This window comes from Moschus berezovskii, chromosome 7 (assembly GCF_049115385.1).
Source record: "Moschus berezovskii isolate FMDL1 chromosome 7, NW_MosBer_1.0, whole genome shotgun sequence".
NCBI lineage: Eukaryota > Metazoa > Chordata > Mammalia > Artiodactyla > Moschidae > Moschus > Moschus berezovskii.
This window is the reverse complement of record NC_142466.1, coordinates 97,611,372-97,627,068: the sequence shown is the minus strand read 5'-3', so window position 1 is coordinate 97,627,068 and position 15,697 is coordinate 97,611,372. Positions and strand designations below refer to the sequence as shown.

The 15,697-nt window shown below is 43.1% G+C and overlaps 1 protein-coding gene across 9 annotated transcripts in view; it reads right to left on the bottom strand.

Moving 5' to 3' along the window:
- Positions 1–15,697, bottom strand: part of TMEFF1 (transmembrane protein with EGF like and two follistatin like domains 1) — a 151,552-nt gene that overhangs the window by 100,203 nt on the left and 35,652 nt on the right. The gene's annotated exons all lie outside the window — the stretch shown is intronic.

Here is a 15,697-nt window from a genome sequence, read left to right as displayed (position 1 = left end):
GCAAGAGATAGCCCTGCCTTGCTAGGGGATGAGGGGGTGACACATCTAAAAAATTAATCATTACAACTCAGTATGATAAACACTAGATAGACATAGTGGGGCGTGGGGGAAGGAGGAATAAATGGCAAATCCTACTTCACACTCTCAACCCAGCCAAAATTCTGACTTTTCTAGACCTCCAGCTAGAGGGTCTTCAGTTCAGTTCAGTCGCTCAGTTGTGACCGACTCTTTGCGACCCCATGAATCGCAGCATGCCAGGCCTCCCTGTCCATCACCAACTCCCGGAGTTCACTAGCAGCATAATAAAGCCCTGATAAGCAGTAATGAGAACTCTGGGACTGACAAATTGGCCTTGGTAGGAGAGAATCATAGTACTTGAGTTCAGTTCAAAAACACTGGAATGACTTATGGCGCAGCACCGATGCAACCCTGGGATTGACCTCTGACCCAACTCAAGAAATTGGACACCACTTCCTGGACAGAGGGGTATTTTTAAAGAATGAAAAGAGTAGGGAGTTCCCTAGTGGCCTAATGGTTAGAATTTCAGGCTATCACTGCCATGGACCAGGTTCAATCTCTGGTGGGGGAACTGAGAACCCACAAGCTGCATGGTACAGTCAAAAACAAAAACAACAATGGAAGTCATTCATTCATTCAGCAAATTTATACTGAAGGTCTACCCTGGGTCCCTGAAAACTTACAGTGATGAGTACAACAAATAAGGTCCCTCTCCTTATGAAGTTTACAATCAAATATTAATCAGTTATACAAATAAAAGTAAAATTGCAACAGTATTGACAGAGGCTATGGAAGGGAAAGTCAGAGGTTTCTCTGAAAGAATTGCACTCGTGCTTAGATCAGGAGGAAGAGTTAACTAGTGAAGAGGGGAGTGTTCCAGGCAGAAGAAAAATCAGAGCAAGGGCCTATGCATTCGTCTGAATGCCAGCCAGCATAGTGGGGACAGAGAACAAGATCAACTGGTTGTAAACGTCAACAAATATTTACTCAGCACCTACTATAAATTACACACTGTTCTAGATGCTGAGAAACAGTAGTGAATGAAACGAAGTTACTGCTTCTCATGGAACTTATAGTCTAGTGCACAGACCCCATAATATCATTGGTGGAAGAGAATAATTGTTGGGTTGAGCCATAACAGTAGTAACTATAATTCTCTGAAGACCTGCTACATCCCAGGTACTGCCGGGCACTTCCTATTACTTGTCACTAATTTTCCCATCTACCCTGTTGGTAGGTATTAGTTCCATTTTATAGATGAGGAAACTGAGGCTCGTGAGGTTAAGTAACCTACCTAAACCAGAAAGCTAGGACATTGGAGTCACCTGGCTCCTCTGACTCCAAAACCCCATCACATCACAAGCATGAACAGGTGGAGAAGCATCATTCATCACCTGATAAAAGATGGCAAAAAGATTGGCACCACTAATTCTGCAGGGTGTGCAAAGGTATGCACAAGCCATCCTCGGCCCCCCGGCCAGACATCAGGAGACTTTTGTTAGGGCTTCTTGTCATCATTAACAGTGATTATTGTGATTACATTGCTCGTGATTACAACTTCAGTTGAAGGTACCATTCTTGTTACCCACATGGCCTTCAGTTCAGTTCAGTTCAGTCGCTCAGTCGTGTCTGACTCTCCGCGACCCCATGAATCACAGCACGGCCAGGCCTCCCTGTCCATCACCAACTCCCGGAGTTCACTCAAACTCATGTCCACAGAGTCGGTGATGCCATCCAGCCATCTCATTCTCGGTCGTCCCCTTCTCCTCCCGCCCCCAACCTTTCCCAGCATCAGAGTCTTTTCCAGTGAGTCAACTCGTCGTATGAGGTGGCCAAAGTATTGCAGTTTCAGCTTTAGCATCAGTCCTTCCAATGAACAACCAGGGTTGATCTCCTTTAGAATGGACTGGTTGGATCTCCTTGCAGTACAAGGGACTCTCAAGAGTCTTTGGGCAGAAGTCAAGGAGGCTGGGGTTACAGATATTTGAACAAAAAGTGCTGTGGGAATCCACAGAGGTACCGTCACTGTGCCTTGAGAACAGGCTTCACCACTGTAATTGTGTATATTTGAAAGGCTCCTCACCCAAACAGTCCCTGTGAGTGGGTAAAAAGACTGAGGAACCACCTCCGGGTTTTTCCTGAAGGTCTTCTTGTCATTCAGTTGCTCAGGATTGCTCTGAATATAGAATGCAGATTTTCTCCATCTTTCGGCAAATGGAAATTTTCAGCTGCAATTCAAAAATTTCTCCAAAGGTTTAACTCATAAAAGGATTGTACCCAAAAAATAGCTTCTCGGACAACCACCCATAAATTGTAGTAAGAGTTATAGCATAGTAAATAAAAGTATAAGCTCTGAAACCAAACCATCTGGTTTTGCATCTTAACTCTGCCACTTGCAAGCTTAATGACCTTGGGCAAGTTACTTCAATTCTCTGGCCCTCAGTTACTTTCACTTTTCACTTTCACACATTGGAGAAGGAAATGGCAACCCACTCCAGTGTTCTTGCCTGGAGAATCCCAGGGCTGGGGGAGCCTGGTGGGCTGCCGTCTATGGGGTCACACAGAGTCGGACATGACTGAAGTGACTTAGCAGCAGCAGCAGCAACATGGAAATAAATTTTTAGTTACTTCATAGGGTTGTGGTAAGGATAAAATGGGTTTGCATAGATAAAGTGCTTAGAACAATGTTTGCTGCTACTGCTAAGTCACTTCAGTCGTGTCCGACTCTGTGCGACCCCATAGACGGCAGCCCACCAGGCTCCCCCATCCCTGGGATTCTCCAGGCAAGAACACTGGATTGGGTTGCCATTTCCTTCTCCAATGTGTGAAAGTGAAAAGAAAGTGAAGTCGCTCAGTCATGTCTGACTCGTATCGACCCCATGGACTACAGCCTACCAGGCTCCTCCGTCCATGGGGTTTTCTAGGCAAGAGTACTGGAGTGCCTTGCCATTGCCTTCTCCGAATGTTTAGTACATTGTAAATAATAAATAATTGGGTAGAGGTAGCAATAAGCAAACAAATGTTAGCTATTATGAGTGGCAGTAGCCATTAACTGCATTTACATACTAGGTTAAGAGCTCCACATGTATTATATAATGTATATAATGCCAAAAACCTAATGGGGAAGGTGCTATTATTATTCTCATTCTGTAGATGAGAAAACTGAGGTTTGGAGAAATTAATTATTTGCCCAAGGTCACACAGCTAGTGAGCAGTAGGACTTGGGACTCAAATTGAGGTCTGTCTGACTCAAAAGCCTATGGTCACCCTTAAAGTTGGCAGTCTAAAGAGATCATCTGATCTGGCTGACTGCTAGAGAGACCTGCAAGAGGGCAGCTGGGTGACTGGCAGGGGCAGCCCAGCTACTAGAAGGGAAAGTTGTGATAATTAGCCATGTGGGTCAAAGGGAAGGGACAAGAGCCTAGAAACTTGAGAAGAGCATCCACTGGGCTTAAGACTCATGAAAGAGAAGTAAGGCAAAGAGTTAAGTACAGGGAGGAATTAGAGTGAGTCAAATGGAGCTAAATAATTCTCTTTTACCACTGTGTATGTTTAAGTATGTCAGCTTGATTCTATATGTACACATATGTACTGAGCATATGTCATTTGCTATGTGTATATATGTAATGAGTGTATATCAGCTTGCCTCTGTATATATGCATAAGTGCCAAACATATGTCCTTTTACTCTCTGTGTGCATATGTAGGGAATGAGTATATATAAGGTTGCCTCTGGGAGTGTGTATGCTTGCATATTTGAGTGTGACAGCTGGACCCTGTGTTTGTACATGCACATTTACATGTGTGTATCCATGCACACATCACTGTATAGAGCAACTCATCAGTACATGTACATGTGAGCTTGAATGAGGTCGGTGATTTTCTTTCTCTTTCTCCCTTGGCAACCAGTTGAAAATTATTCCCTACAGTCTGATGGCCTTGGAACTCATCATCGGGATCAACATAGTTAGATTCAGCTCTTAGTCTGGGTTCCTACTGAAGGGAGTTGTAAAGGTGAAACCGCAAGACCACACACTAAAGCTGTTTCTCTCAAAGCAGAACAAGAGTGGAGAGACCTTGGGGAGCTCTGATAGTGGTGATTTCAACAACAGTGGGAACAGGGGGCAGAGTAGGGCATGGAGAGCAAGGGCAGTAGTGCCATTCATCCAGCATTCATCCAACAATATAGAGAGATTGCCCATTACATGCCAGGCAACCATGTTAGGCAGTGAGGAGGCAGAGGTAAACCAGATAGACACAGTCCTTGCCTTATTGTCTGACAGGAAGTCAGACTTTAGATGGCAGATTTCAGTAATGAAGGATTTTGTGAAGGATGTGTGAAAGCATCAGACAGGGGCCATAACCCCAAGGGGTTGGGTACTAGTATAAGAAAAGCTTCCCCTAAGAAGTGATATTTAAGGCAATCCTGGAAGACTGATGAAGAGTTAAAAGGGAGTAGAGAGGGAACAGTATTCTATGAAGGACGTTCAACCTGTAAATGATAAGAATATGGCAAGTTTAAGAAGCAGAGAAAAGGCAGCTGTGGTTGAAACCTGAAGACTGAGGAGGCAAATGACACAAAGCGTGGAAGTTAGAGACCAGACCGCATAGGGCCTTTTAAGCCAGAGTAAGGATTCATATTTGATCCTATGATTATGAATGGAGAATATCCTGCTCAGATTTATGTCTTTAAAAGATTACTTGGTTATGAAACATTGTAAATCAACTATATTTCAGTTTCAAAAAAAAGAGTACTTGGTTATCTGCATGAACCGTAAGGTATGTTAATTATATCTCAATGACACTGTTGAAAAATAGCTTGGGCTGTAGTGTGCATAATGGATTGGAAAGGCAAAATGTACTCAAGAAAACCACAGGAGAAAAATTGCAGTAGTCTAGGTAAGGGATCACGGTGGCTTGAAACTAGGGAAGATGAGGATAAGTAAAGGAATTAGCTTAAGGGGGTAAAATCAACAGAATTTGGTGACTGACTACAAGTGGGAGTGAAGGAGAGAAATTGTCAAGCCGTGGTTATCCCTAGGTTCAAGGATATTTACTAAAATGGCCAATTCTGAAGAAAAAGCAGGTTTGGGAGAGGATGATGGGCTCAGCTGTAGGCACACTGAGTTTGAGGGGCCAGTGAGGTATCTGTCACCAGGACATCCAATACCAGTTGGATTTATAAGTCTGTTGCTCCTGAGAGATTTACACGGAACACATTAGTATGGAAGACATCAAATAAAAATTAATTGAAGTCATGGAAATCAGTGTGACATCTTAAAAGTGTATAAGATACAGTTGACCCTTGAAAAACATGGGTTTGAACTACAAGAGTCCACTCAGTTTTTTGTTTTTTAAATAAATAGGTACTATGGTACTACACCATAAAAGGTTGGTTGACTCCTTAAATGCAGAGCTGTGGATACGGAGGGCCAACTGTAAAGTTATATTCAGATTTTCAACTGTGAGGGGCGTTAGTCCTCCTAGCCCCCATTCAAAGGTAAACTTACTATAAAATTAGGAGAGGGCCCAGGTTAGGGAAATCTACTCAATGTTCTATGGTGACCTAAATGGGAAGGAAATCCAAAAATCAGGGGATTTATGTATACATATAGCTGATTCACTTTGCTCTATAGCAGAAACTAACACAACATTGTAAAGCAACTATATACTCTAATAAAAATTAATTAAAAAAAAAAGAGAGAGAGGGCTTCCCTGATAGCTCAGTTGGTAAAGAATCCACCTGCAATGCAGAAGACCCCGGGTTGATTCCTGGGTCAGGAAGATCCGCTGGCGAAGGGATAGGCTACCCACTCCAGTATTCTTGGGCTTCCCTGGTAGCTCAGTTGGTAAAGAACACGCCTGCAATGATGGAGACCTGGATTCCATCCCTGGGTTGGGAAGATATCCTGGAGAAAGGAAAGGCTACAAGGTTTCGCTGGTGGCTCAGAAAGTAAAGAGACTGCCTGCAGAATGGGAGATCCAGGTTCAATCCCTGGATTGGGAAGATCCCCTGGAGAAGGAAATGGCAGCTCACTCCAGTATTCTTGCCTGGAAAACCCCATGGGCAGAGGAGCCTGGCGGGCTACAGTCCATTGGATCACAAAGCAGCTATATACCCCATTAAAAATTAACTTTAAAAAAAGAAAGAAGAGGGTCTAGGCTGAATCCCTGAGGATCTCCAATGATGGGAAATGTGAAAGAACTGCCAGAAAATTAGAAGGAAACCAGGAAAGAACAGGGTCACAGTTACCAAGGAACAAAATGTTTCAAGAAGGAGGACATGCCCACCTAGTCAAATGCTGCTGAAAGTTCAAGCAAAATGAGTCCAGAATAGTGTCCAATGGATATATTCCTTTGAAGTCATCAGTGATCTAAGCAAGAGCCATTTGGTGAAATTGTAGGGGCAGGATCCAGATTGGAGCCTTCTGAGAAATGAGTAGGAAGTAGGAAGTAGAAACAGAACGTTTGGACAGCTTGACTGTGAAGAGAAGAGAAACAAAACTAGAGGTGGCTGGGTGGAGGAGGGACTTCTTGAGATGAGACTGTGAAATATTTGAAACAATGATAAAGATCCTGGGCTGGGGGAGTTGACTGTACAACACAGGGAAAAGGATAATCAGGAGTGTAAGGTTCTTGAGAAGACAAGGAGGTGTGGAATTCAAAGTGCAGATGGAGGCACTGACTTTTGAGGAGGACACTTTCTTCTTTGAAACAAGATAGAAGAGTGGAAGGTGACATGGGGGTTGTAGATACAGTATTGAGACACCGGGGAACATCCTGAATCTTGGTTTCAGTGTCTCTCTGAAAAGAAAGGGGGCAGGGCGGAGTGGGATTTTGGGGGGGGGGCAGTCGGAGTGGGGTGCTGCATCCAAAGGTAGCTGGAGGCACCTTTGGCCCCACTATAATCTCCATCAGCTCCTTCTAGGCTGTTCCACTGCAATCTGCATTACCATCGTTACTGTGGGCAGTTGCATTCTCTGTCTTATGTAAAAAGTTCCTTTTTCTTTAAACTGACTTATAAGAGTTCTAAGGAAAATGGTCTCTTAAGAAAGAGAATCAGTTTTAATGAGGTGGATGAAATTGGAGCCAATTATACAGAGTGAAGTAAGCCAGAAAGAGGAACATCAATACCGTATATTAACGCATATATATGGAATTTAGAAAAATGGTAACCTGAACCCTGTATAAGAGACTGCAAAAGAGACATAGGCATTTAGAACAGTCTTTGGGACTCTGTGGGAGAGGGTGAAGGTGGAATGATTGGAGAGAGTGGAATTGTAGCATGTATATTATCATAAGTGACCAGTCCAGGTTCGACGCATAAATTTTCCTCTGTTCATTTCTTTGCATTTGTGCTTTTTTAATAAAATTCTTTTTTAGATATAAAAAAAAAAAAAAAGAAAGTTTGGGCAAAGTGGACCCTTTGCTTTCTGAGTAGTCAGTGTGACTCGAGGTAACCTACATTCAGATTCTCTCCAATCTAGCATGGCTTCTATTCTGTAGAAGTGAAAGTGATAGTCGCTCAGCTGTGTCTGACTCTTTTCCACCCCATGGACTGTAGCCTGCCAAGCTCGTCCGTCCCTGGGATTCTCCAGGCAAGAATACTGGAGTGGGTTGCCATTTCAAATGCTGGCAAATGGTCAAGAGTGATTTAATCACCATTTTGCAATCACCATGAAATAACTGATTTGAGTAATGATCACCAATGGATGCTAAAACTGTGGGGTGAAAGGTTGTAGGGGACAGGATATTCACGTAGTCTCAAAATATCACCCCACAGATAACTTATTAACTATAAACAAAAGGAGATAACTTCATAATGGAAAAATCTAGTAGATGCTGCCTTTGCCAGGTAATCAAATTTAGCCTCACCAATGGTGGGGCAGCTTTTGACCACATGGCTCCAGAAAAGATGTAATGAGAGATAGGTGACATTATCTCTAAGATAGTCTTGCCAAAGAAGTTTAACCTGAATCTAATCACAAGGAAGTAATCAAATAAATCCAGAACATGGGGCACACTGACGAGGCCTGGACTTTAAAAGAAATTTAATGTCAGGAGAAATAATAAAGGAAAGAGGTTTCTTCTAAATTAAATTAGGCTAAAGACACAAAACAACCAAATGCAATAAACCTTGATTGGATCTGAGAAAATAAACAGCAATAAAAGACATTCTTAAGACAACTAGAGAAATGTGAATGTAGACTACATATAGATATTATGTGGTAACTCAGAAGATATTACTAAGTTAATATTAATTTTCTTCCATGTAATAATGGAATTGTGGATGTAGGAGCACGCTGAAGAATTAAATGGTGAAGTGTCAAAGTCTGCAACTTTCAAGTAGTTCCAAGAGCGAGAAAAGCAAACTGTTAACAATTGGTGAACCTAGGTGAAGGATTAAAAAAAGGATTTTTTAAAAATTCAATGCAATTTATTTCATTACTTCAAACATATTTTTTTGCCATGACCTTGGATAGCTTTTTGTGCTTCTTAATATGCTAAATTAGATAGAAATCTTTAAAAGCATCATAGCAAGAAAACTGCTCTGCAAAGCATTTTAGACATAAAAGAATTTCTAATTTGTGTAGGAGTATAAGTGAATATATGGTAAAATGGGAGACAGGGCCACGAAATAAAAAGAAAACTCTCTGGGAGTTGAAGACCTTTGTGTCTAGCACTTAACCTGTGGAGGTGTCTGTTTCCTCATCTGCAAAGTGGGGGTAATAATATTGCCTTTGTCATCCTGCGGTCCAGGCACAGGAGAAACAGGATAGGAAAAGACTTTATAAACTGGAAATGGGAATGGAAGTCACACTATCGTGATGTCCTGTTAGCAATGGTTCTTGAGCTTTATTACACCTGCCAAGCAACAGGGAAGCTTGTTAAAAGTGTAGATTCCCAGTCTTGCCCTCAGAGATTCTGATTTCAGTAGGTCTGGGTACTGGTCCAGAACTTGCTTTGGAGAAGCACACCAGATTCTCTGATGCAAGAGATCTGAAACACTTAGGGAGCCACCGAGGACATTGTTGTTGTTTAGTCACTCAGTCGTGTCCAACTCTTTGTGACCCCATGGACTATAGCCCTACAGGCTCCTCTGTCCATGGGATTTCCCAGGGAAGAAAACTGGAGGGGGTTGCCATTTCCTTCTCTAGGGGATCTTCCCAGCCCAGGGATAGAACCTGTGTCTCCTGTATTGGCAGGCAGATTCTTTACCACTGAGCCTGCCATAGTAATTACTGTGATCTAAAATCCTTGCTACTCAATGTTTGGTCCATAGATGGGCAACTTCACTAGCCCCTGGAAGGTTGTTGGGAATGCAAAATCTGGCTCTACTCCAGACTTACTGAATTGGAATCTACGTTTTCAACAAGATGCCCAGGTGATTCTAACGCACAACATTTGGGAAGCACCACAAGACAGATGGGTGACCTCTCTTTCACTTTGGTCATTGATTGTCAGCTTGCGGTCAGAAGAACTGGTCTCACCTTTGCCACTACTGTTACCTTTAACCTCGTGTAGCTCTTCTCTCTGCTTCATCTTGTTTCTGGCTCATCGTTCCTAACATGTTGATAAACATAACCAGCCATAAACAGACTAATCAAATCATACTAACTCGGGATCTAAATCTAGTTGAGCTAAATATGCAATTTTTTTATTGCAGTGAAATACCATAAAAGTCAACATCTTCGCCATTTTTAAGTGTAAAGTTCAGTGATGTAAAGTACATTCACGTTGTTGTGTAACCATCTGTAGAACTTTTGGTATCTGACTTTGAATGACACTTAACCTCTCTAAGCGTCATTTCATTATCTTTAAAATATGGATAATATTCCTACTCCTACAGAGTATTTTAAGAATAAAATAACATATGAACACACTTAGGGCCCATAGAAGATATTCAACAAATGCTAACTTCCATCCTTTGAAACAGGTTTCTAGGCAGCCCTGGATGTTCACAACAGATATCATCTCCTGAAAGCAACTGATGAAGTGTTAAAAGCATATACAAAGATCTACACGTTCTACCTTAGAACAGGGCAATTTGTAAAATAGAAGAATTCTATAATCTATAGAAGTGGCAATTTAAAAGAGCTAAAGTAAACAGCAGCTAATTACATCTTATTGGGAAAATTACATTTTGGGAACCAACAACCTTTATGTACGCCTTATATAGAAATTCTTGTATTGCTTGTATTTGGTTTATTTTAGAAACAGTTTAAGTATAATCATTATGCTAATTCAATAACTTTCACAGACAGCATTTTCAACTTTGAAGTTGACCCACTTGGATGGATTATTTGAATTCCATTTATGTACACATTGGGCATTCCAAGTGGCACTAGTTGTAAATAATCTGTCTCCCAATGCAGGAGACATAAGAGACACAGGTTCGATACCTGGCTGGGGAAGATCCCCTGGAGGAGGGCATGGCAATCCACTCCAGTATTCTTGCCTGGAGAATCCCATGGACAGAGGAGCCTACCAGGCTACAGTCAATAGGGTCGCAAAGAGTTGGACACAACTGAAGCAACTTCGCACTCACACACATATACACATTATCTTTTAAGGAGAACAGTAAACTGAAAACTTGTATTACATGCAGTAAAGTGAAAAGATTAACTTCAGAATCAGATTAATCAGAACAGGGGAAGGGAATTTAGAGATCCTCTCCTCCAACACTCTTATTTTACACACAAGGGAATTATATTAATCCAGAGAGTGATGAGTGGGTCCAGAGGCCAGGTTACAGGAGTGCATCCTGGTATCACTTGACCTTTAAGGATGGATAACACTTTAGCAAGTGATGGGGAAAGGTTGTAGAAAGGCTGACAGCATTCCAGGTAGAGGGATCAACAGAAGTAGTTTCACAGATCCTGGCTCTGAAACTGAGAGGTGATGAGTGTGTTCAGGGATTGTCACAGAAAGGAGAGGCTGGAGGGAGAAATTAAGATGAAGTTTCGTGATGGAAGAAGAGAGTCTTGGATTGGCCTATGACACAGAATATCAGAAGAAAGGTGCAGGGTTCTGGGGGGGTGGCTTGTATAGTTTGTGTGGCCCTTTCATGTTTATATTCTCATGTAATCATTTTGGCAATCTTGGAAAGTAGGTATTTTACAGATGATGATCTAATATTCAGGAGGCCATGTTCTTTGTAAGTGAAAGTGAAAGTGGAGTTGCTCAGTCGTATCCAACTCTTTGTGACCCCATGGACTGTAGCTACCAGGCTCTTCCATCCATGGGATTTTCCAAGCAAGAATACTGGAGTGGATTGCCATTTCCTTCTCCAGGAGATCTTCCCAACCCAGGGATTGAACCCGGCTCTTCCGCATTGTAGGCAGATGCTTTACCATCTGAGCCACCAGGGAAGTTCAGGGAAGTTCTTTGTAAAGCAAAGGCTTGAATGCAGGCTCTGAATAGAAAGACTGTATTCTGATTCTTAAAAGCATGAGCTCCAGAGTAAGGCCACTTGGGTTCAAATCTCTCTGGCCCCATTTAGAAGCCATATGACCTTAAGAGAAAAAAAAAAAAAAACAACTAAAACTTAGTGTCTGTGTGCCAAGCTTTGTTCTAAATACATACAAGTACTCATTTAGTCTAACAGCCCTAGGATATGTATTTTAAAGCCTCTCCCTCCAAAAAAGAAAAGAGGAAGGAACTGGGATGTTATTTCCCCCCTAAATTCTCTGTTCTCAGTTTATCATCTAATCTCAACTCCTTGGTATTCCACTCATAGCCTCCCTACTTGTGTCACTGTAGTAGATGAAATTACCATGCAAATTTTTCACCTCCTCCCCTCACCAGCTTCATGCTTAGTTGCTCAGTCGTGTCTGACTCTCTGCAACCCTGTGGGCTTTAGCCCACCAGGCTCTTCTGTCCGTGGAATTCTCCAGGCAAGAATACTGGAGTGGGTTGTCAGTCCCTTCTCCAGGGGATCTTCTTGAACCAGGGATCGAACCTGGGTCTCCTGAATTGCAGGCAGATTCCTTACCATCCAAGCCACCAGGGAATCCTCCCCCTCACCTGCTTAAGAGGCATCTACTTCCCTACCCCCGTCTTTTGGCTCAATCACATGTCTTGCCTTGGCCAAGGAGATATTAGCAGCTGTCACACTGACACTTGAAATGTGCTTTCACAGGTGGACTTGCCCTCTCGTCCTTCTGCTGTCACCTTGGGAAGGGCTTCCCCTGAACAGCTCATACCCTGCAGCTTGGGGCTCCAAGCGACCCCAGCAGTGCCCCCAGACTTCCCAAAGGCTGAGTGACTAGAGTGACCACCTTCCATTCCTGCAGAAAGTATAACACCAGCCCACCCAAAAACTCTCTGAGGTTCAAGGATAAAAATCTAGAACCACATGCACCTCACCAGCAGAGCAGAGTTTCCTTCTCAGTTGCTCTAGAATCTAAACCAGATGATGAGGCAAAAAAGAACTGGAACCTTAACTATTTTTTGCTGCACTGCACAGCCTGTGGGATCTTAGTTCCTTTACTAGGGATCAAACCTAGGCACCAGGCAGTGGAAGCGTAGAATCCTAACCATTGGACCACCAGGGATTTCCCTGGGACCTTAACTTCTGCTGCTTACAGTAGTTCCATTATAACAGGTCCTTTTGATGGAAAACAACCAATTTGTTAAACAGCAGGGTTTGTAATTTTTTTTTCCCAACAAACCCATAAAAGAGAAAACTCAGACCAGAACCTAATTAAATCTCTTAACGGTTACCAGGAGTTATGACAGGGAACTCAAGTTTATGGCTAGAGAACCTTCCACTCTTGATGAACATACGTGGTGAGTCTTCCCCTCCACACTGGCAGTGCTGTGAGAATATTTTTCAAGTGGAACTGGAGCTGTTGATCCCCTCACTCAGGAGTAGCAGGAGCCCCATTCTGTCCACTCTAATCAGTGGCAACAGTGAAAAAACCTTCACACACAAAATCTGGGCATCTGGAGAATGTAGAAATAGAAGTTTTCCACCTAATGATGATAAACTGCACTGTTAGGTTAATAATCAGCTTGCAAACCCTACTTTATATTAGGTAATAGAGGTTCAATAGATATGTTCTTTAAAAATCTTACATAAATCACTCTTCTTTAATCAAATCTCATTCTAAATGAACCAAAGCGCCGTTTAAAGAAATTCTATGGTGAAATTTTTCATATACCCTCCAAAATCACTCTGGTATCTGTTAGGGAAATTTTCTATAGTGGGTATTCCTAAAGCATGGTATCCTTGGGGTTCTTCCCCTACAGAGCAGCATCTCTACAGGGTTGCATCCATGTCACAATGACAACAATAATATTAAAACGCTTTACATCACTCTTTATTTCAAAAGTGCTTTACTACCATAGACTAATCTTTACAACATTCAAGGGAGGTAGATAAGTATCACACCACTTTCACAATGGAGAAACTGAGGCAGAGATTAGTAAGTTGTGTTGAAGGGCATAACATATGGCACAATTAGGAAAAGAATCTGTTGCAGTCATGAATCACTGGTGACCTTTCCCGTGACATCTGAGTTCCACCAACACAGAAGGAGCGGATGCCGCAAGGAAGCAGATGGTCGATATTACGGCTAGTCTAAGGCTACACACTTCACCTTGTTGATACCACATGTTCGGGATGCTGCGTGGTGGCAAGTGTCTCCCTCATACACATTCTCGGGTGACTCCAACTCGAAAACAGGGGTCAGCAGAAACTGTCGTGGGTGCAGAAGGAGGGGCTGCAGAAACAGGGTTGGGAAGGCAGAAGACAGAAAAGGGCAAGGAAGAACAAGAGGACCAGCTGGGAAACAGCCCAGCAGAAAGGAAAAACGCAGCAGAAAAGAAGTGCTATTCCATTTGAACAGCTCAGACATCCAGAGATGCCATTAAAAGAGTAATTCTTTGGAATGACATTACAGAGTCACTCTTCATGGCTTTGCCAAATATAATTATCAGGTCCTTCTGACATTCCCGGGAGGCAGAACCATTCCTCTCCCCTGGTCCAGACCAAGTGCTGATGTAATTGACCCGACACCGCAGAAGCTGTTGACAACTCAAATACACTGCCCCACCATGCCTCTTTCCTTCTGTTGGCTCTTGTCTTAAAAAAAAATAATAATGAAAACAATGTATTTTAAGATTCTCCCTGAAAAGTTCCTAAAACACTTCCTAATTTCTAATGCATAATAAGGTAGGATTCTGTTTGATTATTGTAAAGGGGCTGTAATAGGCATACGTGGGAATTAGCCTCTCAGTCAGTGCCTCTTAGACATCAAGGGACGCTTAAAAAATACCCTGAAACGTGTGGCTAAAAACTAGGAGAGAACTGAAGCCCAAGATAAAAGCAATCAGTTGACTCTTGAACAACACAGGTTTGAACTGCGCAGGTTCACTTATATTCAAATTGTTTTCAATAGCTGGGTACCATAGGACGACACCATCTGCGGTTGGTTGAATCCCCAGATGCAGAATTGCAGATACGGAGCTGACTGTAAAGTTACAGGCGGATTTTCCACAGCTAGGGTGTGTTGGTGCCCTTAGGCCCGCAGTTGCTAAGGGTCAACGATAGTCTTTCCTAACCTTTCAAATGTGAAGCCTTTATAAGAGACGGTGACTGATACACCACTAGCTGCAGTGGAGGAGACAGCACCAAATGAGTCGGGTGATGAGGACCCAGCGGGGAGGGGTTAAAATGTCAGCTGAACAGGTGCAAGAGGCGGCACGGGCAGCTGAAGTGGCAGAAGTCAGAGCAAAGAGGTGACAGCCAAAGAGGCGATGAGAGGAGCTGGTGTTCCAGGCTGAATGGCAGCAACCGCACTAGTTTGTGTCCAGGCTTCTCCTAGGACATTGTCAGCCACATGCATCTTTTCTTTATTTCAATCAGCATCATTCTTTCAGCCATCGACTTCAAAACCCTGGTCATCCGCTTCAACAAGAAATCTGCTGCCAAGCCCGAGTGATTCCACTCCTGCCCTTCACATCGGTCTCTCTCATTTTGCACTACAGCCTCATCTAGGTCCTCCCATCATCTCATCCTGCTGCTGCTAAGTCGCTTCAGTCGTGTCCGACTCTGTGCGACCCCATAGACGGCAGCCCACCAGGCTCCGCCATCCCTGGGATTCTTCAGGCAAGAACACTGGAGTGGGTTGCCATTTCCTTCTCCAATGTGTGAAAGTGAAGTCGCTCAGTCTTGTCCGACTAGTAGCGACCCCACGGACTGCAGCCCACCAGGCTCCTCTGTCCATGGGATTTTCTAGGCAAGAGTACTGGAGTGGCTTGCCATTGCCTTCTCCGATCCTAACTAGAGCCAAACCCTCCTACCTTGTCTTCTGGACTTGTCTTCTCTAAACTCAGTTCCATCTTCTAATCTTCCTCCTGGAGCACCGTTTTGATCATGGTACTGCCGAATTTGGAAATTACCCCACGTCCTCCCAATTACATGTCTCATTGCACGAATCTTCAACAGGATCTTACATCTAGTGAATTTCCTCTCCTTTCTGAATCTCCACCTACCAAAATACCAACTCTAAAGATTTAGCTCAAATGCTACCTCCTCCAGGCGGCCTTCCTTCACGCTTCTTCACTCTCTGCTGGGCTACAAATGCTCTAGAAGACGTGCACTGGTCAAATACATGACAGCTGTGTACAAGCTCTCCTACTGGGCTATGTCCATGATTTGGCAGGGCAGCGCA